Consider the following 16793-nt stretch of genomic DNA (forward strand, 5'->3'; position numbering starts at 1 on the left):
TGGAGTGGCATCCATATTCATGATCTTAATGAGCGGTAACATGTGTGACCGCACACTCACAGGAAGGCGCAGGACCATCGGAGCTGCAGCAGGAAGAGGGGAGTATGATGGAGGGAAACGAGGGGGAGGGCCGACCCCGGTTTAAAAAAAAACTTGCTCAGGTGCCGCCCCCCACAGAGTCCCGTCTAGGCACGTGCCCACAAGTGCCTAATGGCAAATACGGCCCTGTACACATCACAAAACAATAATAATATGAATACAGATTTCTCTGGAGTATTATTGGGGAGGGGGATGTATTAGTTTTAATGAAAAAAATTGAATCCTTGGAAGAAGATAGCAACTTTATTGTATTTTATGTATAACAATAATATATGATACCATGTAATATTCAAAATATCTTTGTTCTGCTGATGTCTCTCTGTAAAAACTTTATTGTGTAATTTTCTTAATAAAAATGTTCTAATAAAAAAGTGTGTCTTACAGTCCAAGAAATCTGGTAAGTTCTAAAGTAATTTCCCTTTCTCATTCAATTATACGTCTGTCTGTTATATGTTTTGGAACAATTTGTCAACAACATATACAGTATAGTTTGAGTTACTTTTGATGGTCAACAAAATACTATTTTCCAGTCATTCATTTTTCACACTCTAGGTAAGATAATGTATTCTCCTCTGTGTGGGATTTTGACTTCTCATTTCTCATATTTGGTCCTGTTTAAATAAAAACACTTCTATTAACCTTGCATGCTGGTACGGTTCCAGCGGTATCAGCACATACATTTGAGGGATCAGGTTGTTATGAGCATTGCGTCCAATTAGCGCTGCCTTCATTATTCTCACATTCAGACAAATCGAACAATAAGAGGAAGTCAAAGAGAAATCACAGCCCTGGTTTCCTGTTGATGTTCACTATGTCTAAGGGAGGGGACAGTGAAGCTGGGGCTGATTGGGCACAGGGCTTGTGTGATGCAACAACCTCATATGAGCCCCAGGAATGCGAGTGACGATACCACTGGAACAGCACCGGCACCGAAGGTGAAAATGATTTTTTTTATTTTAACAAGGTCAAATATGATGACAATCCCTTTAAGTAAATACCATTTTTGTTTAAAATATTTCCCACATTAAGAACATGAAAAAACTTCTCCCCTGTGTGAGTTCTCTGGTGGTAATTAAGATGATCTTTCTGGTTAAAATATTTCCCACATTATGAACATGAAAAAGGCTTCTCCCTTGTGTGAATTCTCTGGTGCTTAATCAAATCTGATTTCTGGTTAAAACATTTCCCACATTCTGAACAGGAAAAAGGCTTCTCCCCTGTGTGCCTGCTTTGGTGCATAACAAGATGTGATTTCTGGTTAAAACATTTCCCACATTCTAAACATGAAAATGGCTTTTCCCCTGTGTGAATTCTCTGGTGCTTAAACAAATCTGATTTCTGGTTAAAACATTTCCCACATTCTGAACATGAAAAAGGCTTCACTCCTGAGTGACTTCTTTGGTGCCTAACCAAACTTGAGCTATTGTTAAAGCTTTTCCCACATTCGGAACAAGAAAAGGGCTTTTCCCCTGTGTGAATTCTCTGGTGTAAAACAAAATCTGATTTCTGGTTAAAACATTTCCCACATTTTGAACAGGAAAAAGGCTTCTCTGTGTGAGTTCTTTGGTGTATAACAAGATGTGATTTCTGGATAAAACATTTCCCACATTCTGAACAGGAAAAAGGCTTCTCCCCTGTGTGAATTCTCTGGTGCTTAAACAAATCTGATTTCTGGTTAAAACATTTCCCACATTCTGAACAGGAAAAAGGCTTCTCCCTTGTGTGACTGCTTTGGTGCATAACAAGATGTGATTTCTGGTTAAAACATTTCCCACATTCTGAACAGGAAAAAGGCTTCTCCCCTGTGTGAATTCTCTGGTGCTTAAGCAAATCTGATTTCTGGTTAAAACATTTCCCACATTCTGAACATGAAAAAGGCTTCACCCCTGTGTGACGTCTTTTGTGCCTAACCAAACTTGAGCTAGTGTTAAAGCTTTTCCCACATTCGGAACAAGAAAAAGGCTTCTCCCCTGTGTGAATTCTCTGGTGTAAAAGAAAATCTGATTTCTGGTTAAAACATTTCCCACACTTTGAACAAGAAAATCTGTGCTCTGCTAAGTGAATTGTTTGATTTTTAAGAAAAGGCTTTTCAAGTGGAAAGATATTTCCATATTCTGAAGGTGAAAATGGCTTCTTTGATTTAGGAGCAGTTTGTTTTTTAATGCGTATTTTGTGACTTTGCTTTTCCTTAGTAGTCAGTAATGAATCAGAAGACAGGACCTGCATCAAAGAATCAGATGAGAGATCTTTGCTGTGAAGGGATGATTGTTTATCTGGAGTAATGGCATTCACTTCAGTTGTATCCTGTGTGATCTCAAGATCATCTGATTTAAAAATTGAAGATGTCAGCTGTCCTTCTGATCTCCTGGTACAGTCATCTGCTAAGAATAAAACCAATTATTTTTTCAATGAAATAGCCTCAAACTTAATATTTTTAAACATTTCTACTTAAACTGTTATTAAAAATGGCAAGTTATGTAAAAAAAAATTTAATTATTCACCAAAAAAGACAGTTCACAGTGTAATAGAAAACCTCATGGCATGAACCAGTGGAGCGTGGTGTTGGTTCATTCTGCCTCTCAAATATGGAATAAAAAGCCACCAAACAATATTATGTAGACAAAAATAATACCAATGAAAAATTCAACTCATTTTGCAAAAAACATGTCCCCACTCAGGTCCATCATCTTTCAATGGAGAAACAGAGGTTTCTACATTATTAGTAGTGGCAGATCCGGGTGCCGATACAGAGCTGCGTGTGCCAGGGCACCTTCCCTCAATGGTCTGTCATGCAGGAACAGTGCGATCCGCAACGTATAAAATATCCACAGTGCAATCAACAGGGTGTAAAACATCCAGGGTGTAAAACATCCATTAATCCAAGGTTAACGTTAGGGGTCCATCAAAGTTCCTAGGGTCCGAAAGAAAGTCCAACAGAAACAAACAGAGTAGCTGCTGCTGCAATGGGCTGCCAGTATTATCTCCAGTATTATCATCCAGTATTGTGCCCGAGGGTGAGGGCCTACACTGACCCCCTGCAGTTTGCATACCAGCAGAGACTGGGGGTGGATGATGCTGTAGTGTCTCTGCTACACACAGTACATTCATTCTTGGACAAAGAGGGAACTGCAGTGCGCGCCATGTTCTTTGACTTCTCTAGTGCCCTCAATACCTTACAGCCGCTCTTATTATGAAATAAGTTGACTGATAAGGCGGTAGATTGAGGGGATGGTGAACTGGATACGCAACTACCTGATGGACAGGCCACAGTTTGTAAGGATGGGGGAGGTGGTATCTGGCAGTGTGGGAGCTCCTCAGGGTACAGTGCTGTCGCCCTTCTTCACATTGTATACAGCTGACTTTCAGTATAAATCCGATTTCTGTCAGCTCCAAAAATTCTCAGATGACTTATTGATTGTAGGGGGAATTGTGGGGGACCAGGGTGAAGAGGAATATAGAAGGGTGGTTTCTGACTTTGTAGATTGGTGCCAGGCTAACTGTCTAGAACTAATTGTAAAGAAAACCAAGGAGATGGTGAGTTATAGAAGCAAAAAGGAGGAGTACTTACCGATCACTATTGCTGGCCAGGAGGTGGAGATGATTGAGAGCTACATATATCTGGGGGTTCACCTCGACAGTAAACTCGATTGGAGGTGTCATACAGAGAAGGTTCACAAGAAGGGAATGAGCAGACTGTACTTTCTGCGGAAGCTCAGGTCGTTCAATGTGTGCAGTAAAATGCTGGAAATGTTCTACCAGTCCGTGGTAGCAAGCACCATCTTTTTTGCTATCATTTGCTGGGGCAGTGGTGTGCGAGTAGCTGACGCTAATAAGCTCAACAAACTTATCAAGAAGGCAAGCGCGGCTGTTGGCCTCCATCTTGACTCTTTTGAGGAGGTAGTGGAAGATAGAATTCAGAAGAAGTGTAGGGCTATAATGCACAATAATACACACCCACTATACGAGCTGTTCTTGAATCAGAAGAGCACATTCAGCAGCCGTCTAATCCTACTAAGGTGCAAGAAGGAGAAATTCAGGAAATCGTTTGTGCCTACTGCTATGGCGATGTATAACAATTCACTAAGGGTGAAAGATGGCTACAACCTAGGGCTGGCGCACTAAGAGAAATGATCAGAGACTTGTGTACCTTTGCTTGTTACATATTGTGGTTAGTCATGTGCAAGACCTGTGTCTAGTAATTACTCTATGTAATGCTGTTCTTAATGTTTTGTTTGTAATGCTGTTGTAACGCTGCTGTGATACCATAATTTTCCTCGGGATCAATAAAGTGTATCGTATCTTATCGTATCGTATTAGTGGCTTGAAAAGCAACATGGCTTCCATAAACCGCTTGTAGTGCCGGTGTGTTTGTACTTTGCTTCCCCGGTGTTACTCTGCATGTCTCTGCAATAACCCTTTGCTCCTTTCCCCCTAATTAGCAGGGATAATGTTGTCTGTTACCTTTATGGATGCTGCTCAGTTCCCTGCTCCGCTGCGTAGCCGTATATGAATGCGTGGCTCCGCTACTCTGCATGACCACCTGCTGGTGCGGTCCCTGGCTGCCGCTGTGGAAAGGTATCGTGGGTTTATAGGTCCTCTGCATTGTGTATGGCATACCACGTGTGTTCAGGCTTGCAGCACTCGCCAGGTGTCCTTTGCATTGCTGATTTCTGTCTGGTTTGGCTAAGGGTGTGCGCGGCCACAACTCCCCTGCTTTTATGAGGAATGAGTGTGTGCTACAAATGCTGCTCCAGCCTATCGCTGTGAGGCAGCTGCTATATAAAAGTTCCCTGCTCTGTGGGGCATTGCCAGAGCTTCGCATTGAGTTACTTAACAGTTTGTGTGCTCAGCTCCTGCTCTGATTCTGATCAGTTCTGGGGGAGCTGTTGCTGTTTGTCCCTGTGTGAACTATGTCTTGTATCTCCGCCTGCTCTGGGGGCAAAATACCCAGATCGCCTTTCCTGGAGGCTGTATATCCAGGCCTGTCCATGTAGTGTCTTGTTTACTGAATCCTTGATCCTGGATCTGTTCCTGCACCTGACCCTATCTGAATTGTGTCTTGTTTCTCCGCCTGCTCTGTGGGCAGAAATACTCAGATCGTCCTTCCTGGAGGCTGCATATCCAGGCCCGTCTATGTTGTATCTGGTTTCCTGAATCCCGGACCTGCTCCTTTACCTGACCCTGTCTGAACTGTGTCCTCTTGTGTGATGTTTCTGAGGTCCTTCCGTGTCATGAACCCTGTGCCCAGTGACTGTGACTCTTTGCTACCTGACTTGCTGTAAATTTAACCTGGGTTCATCTTGGAAGTAGAAGTCCGGGGTATCCACTGAGTTTCTGCTACTCTGTGCTCAGCTGGTTATTCGGTGCAATTCTCTGCCGGTTCCAGTCCAACCCGGCAGGGTTTGCACCAAACCTCTGGGGTTCCTTTCTAGGTCGCTGCCAGATGTCCAGAGCCTGATGACCGTGGCCTCTCTTCTGGAGCCTGATGACCACGGCGTGATGTCCGGTGTCTGACGACCTCTTCCAGATGTGCTGTGCCTGATGTCCTCCGCCAAATGTCCGGAGTCCGATGCCAGTGTGCTGATGATCTATCTGAGGTCCGTGTTCCTGATGTCCAGTCCGTGTTCCTGATGCCTAGTCCGTGTTCCTGATGCCCTGCCTAAGTCCCGCCAATTTCCTGAAGTCCACCCAGTGATGACGTCCTTCTGGGATTGGTGTCTGATGTTCTGCTGCTGAGCCTGTGCTACGCCTGAGGTCTGAGAGAGAGGCCGTCCTAGTATGCCCATGCCAGAGGATCCTGGACTGCATCAACCCGTGATGACGCCTGGCATCATCTGATGTCTATCCTGGGTGTGTGTCTGATGTTCTCCTGCAGAGCCAGTGCTATGCCTGAGAGAGAGGCCGTCCTGATATGCCCGAGCCAGATGACCCTGGACTGCATCAACCCCTGATGACCCCTGCCATCGTCTGAAGTATGTCTGAGGTCGGTGTCTGATGTTCTCCTGCTGAGCCTGTGCTACGCCTGAGGGAGGCCATCCTAGTATGCCCGTGCCAGACAACCCTGGACTGCATCAACCCATGATATCCTCCTGCCTTCGATGGTTTTGCTGAGACGGGTACCCTTCCCTGACATGCGGAATCGGGAGCTTGGCATTATATTCTGTTTATGTACTGTGTTTGTCTTCAAGTAAACTTTATGTTCTTCAAACCTGAAGTTGTACGGTGTCAGGAAAGATCTTTGAACAAATTATTAAACAACATGTATGTCAATACCTGGATAAGAATGAAGTGATTAAACAGAGTCAGCATGGGTTTGTAACTAATAAGTCATGTCAGACTAATTTAATTTCCTTCTATGATGGTATTACTGATTGGGTGGATCAAGGAAATGCTGTAGATATAGTATATCTTGACTTCAGCAAAGCATTTGACAAAGTCTCTCATACAATCCTTATTGAAAAAATGACTAAGTATGGAATGGACAAGGCAACTGTTAGGTGGATTCATAACTGGCTTAGTGATCGGACCCAAAGAGTGGTCGTAAATGGCTGCACATCCAGTTGGAAGAATGTCTCAAGTGGGGTACCACAGGGCTCTGTCCTGGGCCCTGTATTGTTCAACATCTTTATCAACGATTTAGATGAAGGAATTGAGGGTAAACTGATTAAATTTGCTGATGACACAAAGCTAGGAGGGATAGCTAATACTAGAGAAGAGAGAGAGAGGATTCAAAAAGATTTAAATAAACTGGAGAAGTGGGCAGCAACTAACAGAATGGTTTTTAACAGGGAGAAATGCAAAGTACTACATCTGGGCAATAAAAATGAAAAAAGCATATATAGAATGGGAGGAATAGGGCTAAGTGACAGCACATGTGAAAAAGACTTGGGTATACTAATAGATCACAGACTGAATATGAGTCAACAGTGTGATGCAGCAGCAAAAAAGGCAAATGCAATTCTAGGATGTATTAACAGAAGCATACAGTCTAGATCACGTGAAGTAATAATTTCCCTCTACTCCTCTTTGGTCAGACCTCATCTAGAATATTGTGTCCAATTTTGGGCACCACATTTTAAAAAAGACATCAACAAACTGGAGCAAGTTCAGAAAAGAGCGACCAGAATGGTGACCGGTCTGCAAACCCTGTCTTATGAGGAAAGGTTGCAGGATTTGGGAATGTTTAGTTTGCAAAAGAGAAGACTGAGAGGAGACTTAATAGCTGTCTACAAATATCTAAAGGGCTGTCACATTGTAGAAGGATCAACTTTATTCTCATTTGCACAAGGAAAGACTAGAAGCAATGGGATGAAGCTGAATGGGAGGAGACACAGATTAGATATTAGAAAAAACTTTTTGACAGTTAGAGTGATCAATGAGTGGAACAGGCTGCCACGAGAAGTGGTGAGTTCTCCTTCAATGGAAGTCTTCAAACAGAGGCTGGACAGACATCTAACTGGGATGATTTAGCGAATCCTGCTTTGAGCAGGGGGTTGGACCAGATGGCCCAGGAGGTCCCTTCCAACTCTACGATTCTATGATTCTATGTCGTTCTGCCTCCTCGTCCACATGCTCAGCTGCCACCGACCCCGGTCGCTACCCTTCCCTAGTCTGGGTAGGCCAGGGTCCCTCCACAGTGGTCCAGTGGGTCCACATTCCGTCCCCACCTGGGACTCTCGCCCCACGTCGGCGTGGTTGGTCGACGTGGAGGCGCCGGCACGGCCGCGTCCGTAGTCGTGACACCGCTCTCCCAAAGTCAAATTTCCGCCTCGCTTCTGAGTCTTGCAGTGTGCCCAAACCACATTTAGCATCCTGTATTTGTCATTACTATAGTGAGAAGAACCCACTTAATTTATGGTGCGCGTGTCTTCTGGAGCACAATCTGGGCACTATTTGTTGGGTAAGAAAATGGTATATTTTCAATTTTCACTCTCCAACATCCACTGTGAGCTAATTACCGGAAAGTGGATGTGGAGTCACAATTGTCACTGCTCCTATAGATTAATTCACTGAGGTTTAAACTGTCCAAAATGGAGTAACTTTATGGGGATTTCTACTGCTCTGGTTTTCTGTCATTTTGTCATATTACGGGCTTCTACAAATGCGGTGTTCCATCTTCTCTGGGATCTGCCCCTATGACGGCTGCTTATTCATTCTGTAGGTGGTGCTGGTATTGGAGGAGACATCAGAACCAGAAGCTCTGGGGGGGGGGGGGGGGCGCAGACTCTGTCCAGCCACTATGATTAAGGTGCCTGCGACCTGTGATACCATCCATTCTGGCAGGGGTACCATCCATTCTGGTAGTTTGGGTGTGTGTGCTGTCCAGCTAGAGTAATCTGCTCCCTATTTCAGCCAACTGGAGAACACCTCACCCTACGAAAGCCTGAAGCATATTGCCGGAAGCTGCGAGATACAGCCTTGTTCTCCTCTGATTCAGTCCTCTATACTGTGTATTTGTTTCCTGTTGTGACCCCGGCCTGTTTACTGACTATTCTTGCGTCTTCTGATTTTGTTTTTTCTCTGCCCTCCTGGTTGTAGCCAGACTACCTGACTATTCTTCTTGCCATCTCATACTACAGAAAAGCAAGTATCAATATGGCTCAAGCCTAGGGGTCTGTGTATAAGTCCAGATGTAGAGGGTTAAAGAAGTTAAAGGATGATGTGCAAAACTGTGACTATAGACAATAACACATCTACTGAAATAATCAAGCTGTCTTTTTCAGTATTAAAACAAAAATGAGTAATTAATGGTAAAACCTCTTTGTGGTAATTAGAGTATGGGTCTCGGTGTTTAGCAATATAAACAATCATAAAGGCCAATATTTTCTATCACAATTTCAACAAGAAATATACTTTTAGATAGAACTATTTATTAGGCTGTGTGCGCATGTTGCGTATATTTGCTTGCAGAAATTTCTGCAAGGTTTCTGCATCTCTTGGCAGAAAAATGCAGCTGACAACAAGGGCGTTTTTTTATGCGTTTTTGGAAAACCATAGAGCTAAATAAAGATCTATTAAAAAAAATAATTGTGATGTCAACCTTTTCAGGCAAATACCCTTATTAATCTAATAAAGCTCAAAGTGTGTGTGTGTGTGTGTGTGTGTGTGTGTGTGTGTGTGTGTGTGTGTATATAGATATGTATATATGTGTGTGTGTGTACATAGATATGTGTGTGTGTGTGTGTGTGTGTGTGTGTGTGTGTGTGTGTGTGTGTGTGTGTGTGTGTGTGTGTGTGTGTCCGGGATAGGCATCTGCACCGTCGCAGCTACAGCCACAAAATTTGGCACAGTCACACGTCTGGACCCCGAGAGCGTCCTAAGCTATGTTGTGAGGCGAAAATTTAACCCCGCGCGTTCCAATTCACCAAACAATTTTGCCCCTATCTACATACTGGGGAAAAAAGTGTCTGCGCGTCAGGACCCGCCCCTCATTATGATGTCATAAAGGTTGCCATGGTGACGCTGATGTCGTCATAGGTTGCAAGACCTGCCGCCGCTCATTATGATGTTATAATGGTTGACTATGGGATGGAGGATGTGTGATGGGTATATGGGCACTGGACTATGGGATGAAGGATATGTATGATGGGTATATGGGCACGGGACTATGGGATGGAGGATGTGTGATGGGTATATGGGCACGGGACTGTGGGATGGAGGATATGTATGACAGGTATATGGGCATGGGACTATGGGATGGAGGATATGTATGACAGGTATATGGGCACGGGACTATGGGATGGCGGATATGTATAATGGGTATATGGGCACGGGACTATGGGATGGCGGATATGTATGACGGGTATATGGGCACGGGACTATGGGATGGAGGATGTGTGATGGGTATATGGGCACGGGACTGTGGGATGGAGGATATGTATGACAGGTATATGGGCACGGGACTATGGGATGGCGGATATGTATAATGGGTATATGGGCACGGGACTATGGGATGGAGGATATGTATGATGGGTATATGGGCACGGGACTATGAGATGAAGGATGTATGATGGGTATATGGAATCTCGACTATGGGATGGAGGATATGCATGACGGGTATATGGGCACGGGACTATGGGATGGTGGATATGTATGATGGCTATATATGCACGGGACTATGGGATGGAGGATATGTATGATGGGTATATGGGCATGGGACTATGAGATGAAGGATGTGTGATGGGTATATGGGCACTCGACTATGGCATGGCGAATATGTATGATGGGTATATGGGCACGGGCCTATGGGATCGTGGATATGTATGATGGGTATATGGGCACGGGACTATGTGATGGAGGATAATTATAATTTGCTATAACTAACCACAGTTAGTTACTATGCCCGGGCAGCGCCGGGCTCTTCAGCTAGTATTAAATAAAGACACACACACATACCAGTCTATGTAGGAGCATTAACATAATTAACCTACATATGCTGTAACAAAAAACAATTGTCAGAAATCTGTGTGAAATGCAATGTTTGTTTATTTTCCAAAAAATTAAAAAAAAAAAATTGTGTTGGCTCCCGCATAATTTTCATAACCAGCAGAGGGAAAGCCGACAGCTGATGTTAATATTCTGGGACGGAGCCAATAGACAAAGGATCCCAGGTTATTAATATCAGCTCACAGCTGTTGGCTTAGCCTTTACTGGCTAGTTTACCAGGGAACCCCAGAAAAAATGGATATGGGGTCCCCCTATAAAATCGAACCCGCAAAGGCTAGGCAGACAGCTGCCGGCTGATATTAATAGCCTCGGAAGGGGCCATGGATATTGGCATCCCCCAGGCTAAAAACATCAGCTCTCAGCCGCCTCAGAAATGGCTTTGTAGTTTACAGATCTGGACAGGTAATGGTCAGCGTCTCCAAATTCCAGGGGTTAGGTGGATCCTCCAGGTGGTAAGTACTGCAGAAAAGGGCTTTTAATACCCAAAGTCATTTGAACAGTTTTGGATGGAGGAGAATATTGTGGTCTAGAGGCAAAATGGTGATCACACGATTGTGATACGACTGGACTACACCACCAATAAAGCAGCCACAGTTGGTGACTGAGAAGAATCTGTGACTTCTCTGTATTTAGTGGTCACCACTCACCTGGGTAGTCATATGTAGCAACCTCCTCCTTGCACCACTCATCACCCCTCACATATGTCTCTGTAGTATTAATATGGGTCAGATCTTCACCCTGAAACACATATTGTAAAAGTTACAGACAGATGGAGAAGTCACATCTATGATCAGCTCTAATCCTGCCATCTCCACTGTTCTCATTACACAAGTATAAAACATATAATACTGGTGGATAAAACAAGACTGAGCACAAGACCTTCACAGCCGTCTACACATCATAGGGGAGATCTCATGACACCTTCTCTCCATCTACCTGATGATCCTGAGGAACATTGGGATCTTCTTGTTTACAGTCCCGTGGAAGAAGAGGATGGGGACATCTCTCTGGTGTCATCTTATTGGATTGAACTAGAGTTAACACATACAGGGACTGAATTCATTCTTTACATACAGATAATTATAGGCCGCGTGTATTTAGTCCTGTCTATTACCTGGTGATGTGAGGGGCTGGGGAACCTCCATCATGACGTCCTTGTACAGATCTTTGTGTCCTTCTAAATACTCCCACTCCTCCATGGAGAAATAGACGGCGACATCCTGACACCTTATAGGAACCTGACACATACAATGATACCGTCATCCCACGATCCCTTCATAGGATTACCGTATAATATCCCATCATTCCCAACAGTGTCACCTCTCCAGTCAGCAGCTCAATCATCTTGTAGGTGAGTTCTAGGATCTTCTGGTCATTGATGTCCTCATGTATCAGGGGGTGAGGTGTAGGCCCAGCGATTGGGCTCAGGGATCTTCCCCATCCCTCAGACACAGGGTCCTGACAGCGATCACTAGAGGTCTTCTTCACTACTGTGTAATCCTGGTTATGGAGAGACACATTAATAAATCTCACTACTGACATTTCCAGAGTCCTCACCTCTCCAGTTCTGTCTATCCGTTATTCCCATAGATAAGAATGATGTAATGTGACATCATCAGAATCTCTCACCTCTCCAGTAAGCCGGAAGAGGATCTCTAGGGTGAGGTGTAATATCCTCTCTGCCATCTTGTCTCTGTCCATATCCATCTTTGATTGGTAAATCAGGAAAAATTCTCTTCTATAGAAGATCTTCACGGAGAGGATCCGATATTGTAGAGACCTGAATGAGAAGATGAGCCGATGTAACATCATAAAACTCCTGTGTAATAATACAATTACTGGAGATAATAAGGGAAACATATGAGAAGATTTATTATTTTACAGTATTTAGTTTTCTTCTTTACATCTACTAATAAAACCTATATATTTAGGCCACAGACAGCAAGCAATTTCTCCCTCGGAGTCGGCAGCTGAATACGTTTCTCTTAGGCCTGTTTCACACTTCAGTTTTTTTACGTCAGTCAAAATACGCCAGTTTTAGAGAAAAAACGGATCCGCCTCTTTTTTGGCGGATCCGTTTTTTTCCCCATAGACTTGCATTAGCGGCGGATTTTGACTGATGGTCGTTCTGTCTCTCCTTTTCCAGACAATGGTTCCCTTAAATTTCCTGACCTTTGCAACTTAAGCGGTTCCGTCCACAAAACGGTCCGGTGACATCTGTTTGTTGCAAAACGGAAACGGATCCTTTTTTTATTGTTTGGCGGATTTCAACTGAAGACAAAAAACTGAATTGTGAAACAGGCCTTAGACTCATCTTCCATAACGCTAATTCTCGTCTCATTTCCCGACACTGGAATCGGCATTAGCAATACTGCAGGAGATATTCATTACACGTGACAGGAGAAATAACTACTTCATGGTGAGGACGACATCTTCATCTCCTACTACGGCTCTAGAAACATATTTGGCCAGAGTCCGTCACTGACTCCATCCCCACCGGCCGTCTATATGAAGGTTCCCGTCTTCCCCGCACTGTAATCTTCTATCACGTTAGATCTCAGGTCTGAGTCACACACAGAAGTTTGAGGCTTTTAGAAAAGATTCTTTGAAAGAACAAGACAGGAGATATCTGAGGCCAATGTCTCCATGTACAGAGATTTTATCTCTGGATAAGAGGCTTTTGGGGGCATTTTCCCATAGGCTCCAAATGTTACTTGAAAATCATTATGTGTCTAGAGGCCCCGTACTAGGAGAGTAATACATGTCTCCTTGGTTCCCGTCTTTCATAGTTGGGTCGTTTGTTTCTATCAGGGGAAAAGGAACAAAACCATTGTGATTCTTATAAGGAGACAACACAAAACCCCCTAAATATAACATTATATAACAACCCCACAATCTGTGACTCTTCGGGGTACATCGCTCTCTCACCATTGGATTAGAGCTGATACTATGGAGCTAAAGAGACTAAACAGACTTTCTGTCCCCTCCATAAAGGGGCACTTTCTCGTGTTTGTCAGAACTGTCCGAGGATTATTAGAGGGGATAGTTCCCCCCAATTAGAAGGGACACCTGTGGATATTGGGGTCTTTACCTGCTACAGTGCTGGTGTGGAGCCTCCACCCGCAGAGCCGCACTCCACATATATGGCTGCTCTGTGCGCACAGGACCTGTGATGAGGTCACAGGAGGGGAGGAGTCAGGGGTCACATGATCAGGGGCCTCAGTGTATGCAGGACTCTGCTGTGCTGGTTGTCATGGTGCTGGATGAGGGGAAGTTTCTGTGTGGGGTCAGGAGGGGTTTACAGGGTGGATGAAGCAGAGCCGTGTGTTTACGAGGTGTACGGAGTGGAGCCGTGTGTGTACAAGGTGTACGGAGCAGAGCCGTGTGTGTACGAGGTGTACGGAGCGGAGTCGTGTATGTACGAGGTGTACGGAGCAGAACCGTGTGTGTACGAGGTGTACGGAGCGGAGTCGTGTGTGTACGAGGTGTACGGAGCGGAGCCGTGTGTACGAGGTGTACAGAGTGGAGCCACGTGTGTACGAGGTGTACGGAGCAGAGCCGCGTGTGTACGAGGTGTACGGAGCGGAGCCGCGTGTGTGCGAGGTGTACGGAGCGGAGCCGCATGTGTGCGAGGTGTACGGAGCGGAGTCGTGTGTGTACAAGGTGTACAGAGCTGAGCCGTGTGTGTACGAGGTGAACGGAGCGGAGCCGTGTGTGTGCGAGGTGTACGGAGCCGCGTATGTACGAGGTGTACGTAGCAGAGCCGTGTGTGTATGAGGTGTACGGAGCAGAGCCGTGTGTGCGCGAGCTGTACGGAGCGGAGCCGTGTGTGTAGGAGGTGTACGGAGCGGAGCCGTGTGTGTACGAGGTGTACGTAGCGGAGTCGTGTGTGTACAAGGTGTACGGAGCGGAGCCGTGTGTCTACGAGGTGTACGGAACAGAGCCATCACTGCCTCTTACGGGCACCCAATGCCCCACATCGAGGAGCTGCTTGAGCGGTTAGCTGGTGCGCAATATCTATCCATTATGGATTTGAGTCAGGGATATTGGCAGATTCCTCTGAGCCCCGAGGCACAGAAGTCCGCCTTTATCACCCCCTTCGGACTGTACGAGTCCACAGTCATGCCATTTGGCATGAAGAATGCCCCTGCCACTTTCCAGCGGGTGGTCAACCACCTGCTTCGAGGACTGGAGAGGTATGCAGTGGCAAACCTGGATGACATTGCTTCTTTTAGCTCCAATTGGGAACACCTGCAGCATCTCCAGGAGGTGCTCGGGTGCATCCACCTAGCCGGCCTGACCATCAAGCTAGGATAGTGCCAGATGAGCATGAAAAGAGGTCCATTACCTGCATCGGGTAGGCAGGGGTTTTATGAGGCCAGAGCCTGGGAAAGTGGATGCTATCGTGTCCTGGCCCATCCCCAGGACCAAGAAACAGATGATGTTCTTCCTGGGCACTGCTGGGTACTATAGGTGCTTTGTACCAGACTATACCAGCCTAGCAAAGTCCTTGACGGACCTCACCAGGAAGAAGCTACCCCAAACAGTCGACTGGGCAGATGGCTGTGAGGTGGCCTTTTGGGCTTTGAAAACATCCCTGAGCAACTCTCCCGTGCTAAAGGAAGTTGACAGCAGTCGGCTGTTCCTGGTGCAGACCGATGCCAACGAGTTTGGCCTCGGTGCTGTGCTCAGTCATGACGACTCTGGGAACCAAGATCACCCTATGTTGTACCTGACCCAGAAGATTCTGCCAAGGGAAGTGGCCTGTTCCACCATAGAGAAGGAGTACCTGGCCATGGTTTGGGCCCTGCTACATTTGCAGCCCTACCTGTACGGATGCACCTTCACCGTGGTGACCGACCACAACCCCCTGAGCTGGCTGCACACCGTGTCTAGTACTAATGTTAGATTGCTACGCTGGAGCCTTGCCCTCCAACAGTACGACTTTACCGTTAAACACAAAAGGGGCAACGAGCATGGCAATGCAGATGGGTTGTCCTGCTGAGGCGAGCCTGCTGAGGTGCGCATGGCGTAGTACCGAGAGGTCCTGCTTCCGTAGCGCAGTCCAAAAGGGGAAGGTGTCACAATAATATGAATATGCTCATATCCTAAGTACACTTTGAGAACTTTCCACTGAATTTACTGGGACACACACATGCTGCCCTTCCCCCCATTAGGTTTGTGTAAAGTCCAAATGCTGCAGCAATGATCCCCCTTACAGTTCCCCCTGGCACAAGCTGCAGCCCTCCTCTACCTGCCTGCGTGTAATCCTATCTCCCTCTTTCCCCCTCCCTCAGTAATGTGTGGGTGTTTCCTCTCACCCCTCCCTCCTGCATACTGCTGGGAAACTGAAAGTAAAAAGTAGGAGCTCATGGTTTCAGATTTCTTTGTTCCTTTAAACTAGTATATGATCACGCAGATTAGGCCTGGAAGTAGGACAAATACATTTTTGGCATGTGCATCGGTAGAACCACCCACCAGTGAGTTTTTTTAATCTCCGGCACCAGCAGAATCCGAGAAATGGATTTACACTCAACGGGTCATACAGCCACTTCATGTTCAGACTTAAAAGAACACCAATTTCCTACTCTGAAAAATGATGGTTCTGCCGCCACTCTACGAGCCTCTCATCCGAGTTTTGACGGCTATGAGTTTTAGTAGCAGTTGGACAAGGGGAGTATATTCCATAGCTCTGCCCACTCAGTGAAGTCATGAATAGCAGGTATAAGATTATGAAGCCCAATGAAGAGGGTGTTTTTTGCCCGGGGATCCAGCTATGAGATGCTGTACATTGTGACCTGATGAACTGAGACGGTTCCCCTCCCCCACCATCTCCACATGGCGTGCCAGTAACTGAAACATGTAAGCTCATCTTTAATCCATCTTTACTTTGTAATTGCCTGTATATACTGTAAATGTCTCCTTTGTAACATCTTTTATACACTTTTTGTAAATACTGCCCATTTCTTTTTTGGAGTAAAAGCGATAATATTTACTAGTTTTGTTTTCCTTGCTCTAATAACTTATTACCACATCCTCTGAACTAAATCAATGCTACTGATTGGGTTGGCTCCTAACCCGATATTAATCATAAGAACTAGGAGCTGGTGGCAGCAAAGTGTTCTGGGCTTTTGGGTAGACTCAGGCAGTGACGGACCAAGATTTATAAGTGTATTTCCTGCCTGAGACTGGGAGTAGTTTTATCGCCCTCACTGCAGCATGCCCAATAGCCAGTACACAGCAAGGCA

At 45.5% G+C, this 16793-nt stretch overlaps 1 pseudogene; it reads right to left on the reverse strand.

Annotated features, from left to right (window-relative positions):
- Nucleotides 1–320: 320 nt before the first annotated feature.
- The window catches only part of LOC141072979 (uncharacterized), a 36922-nt pseudogene continuing 20449 nt past the window's right edge, over nucleotides 321–16793 (reverse strand).

Source organism: Dendrobates tinctorius, unplaced genomic scaffold (genome assembly GCF_039654945.1).
Source record: "Dendrobates tinctorius isolate UK_male_01 unplaced genomic scaffold, ASM3965494v1 ptg000294l, whole genome shotgun sequence".
Taxonomy (NCBI): domain Eukaryota; kingdom Metazoa; phylum Chordata; class Amphibia; order Anura; family Dendrobatidae; genus Dendrobates; species Dendrobates tinctorius.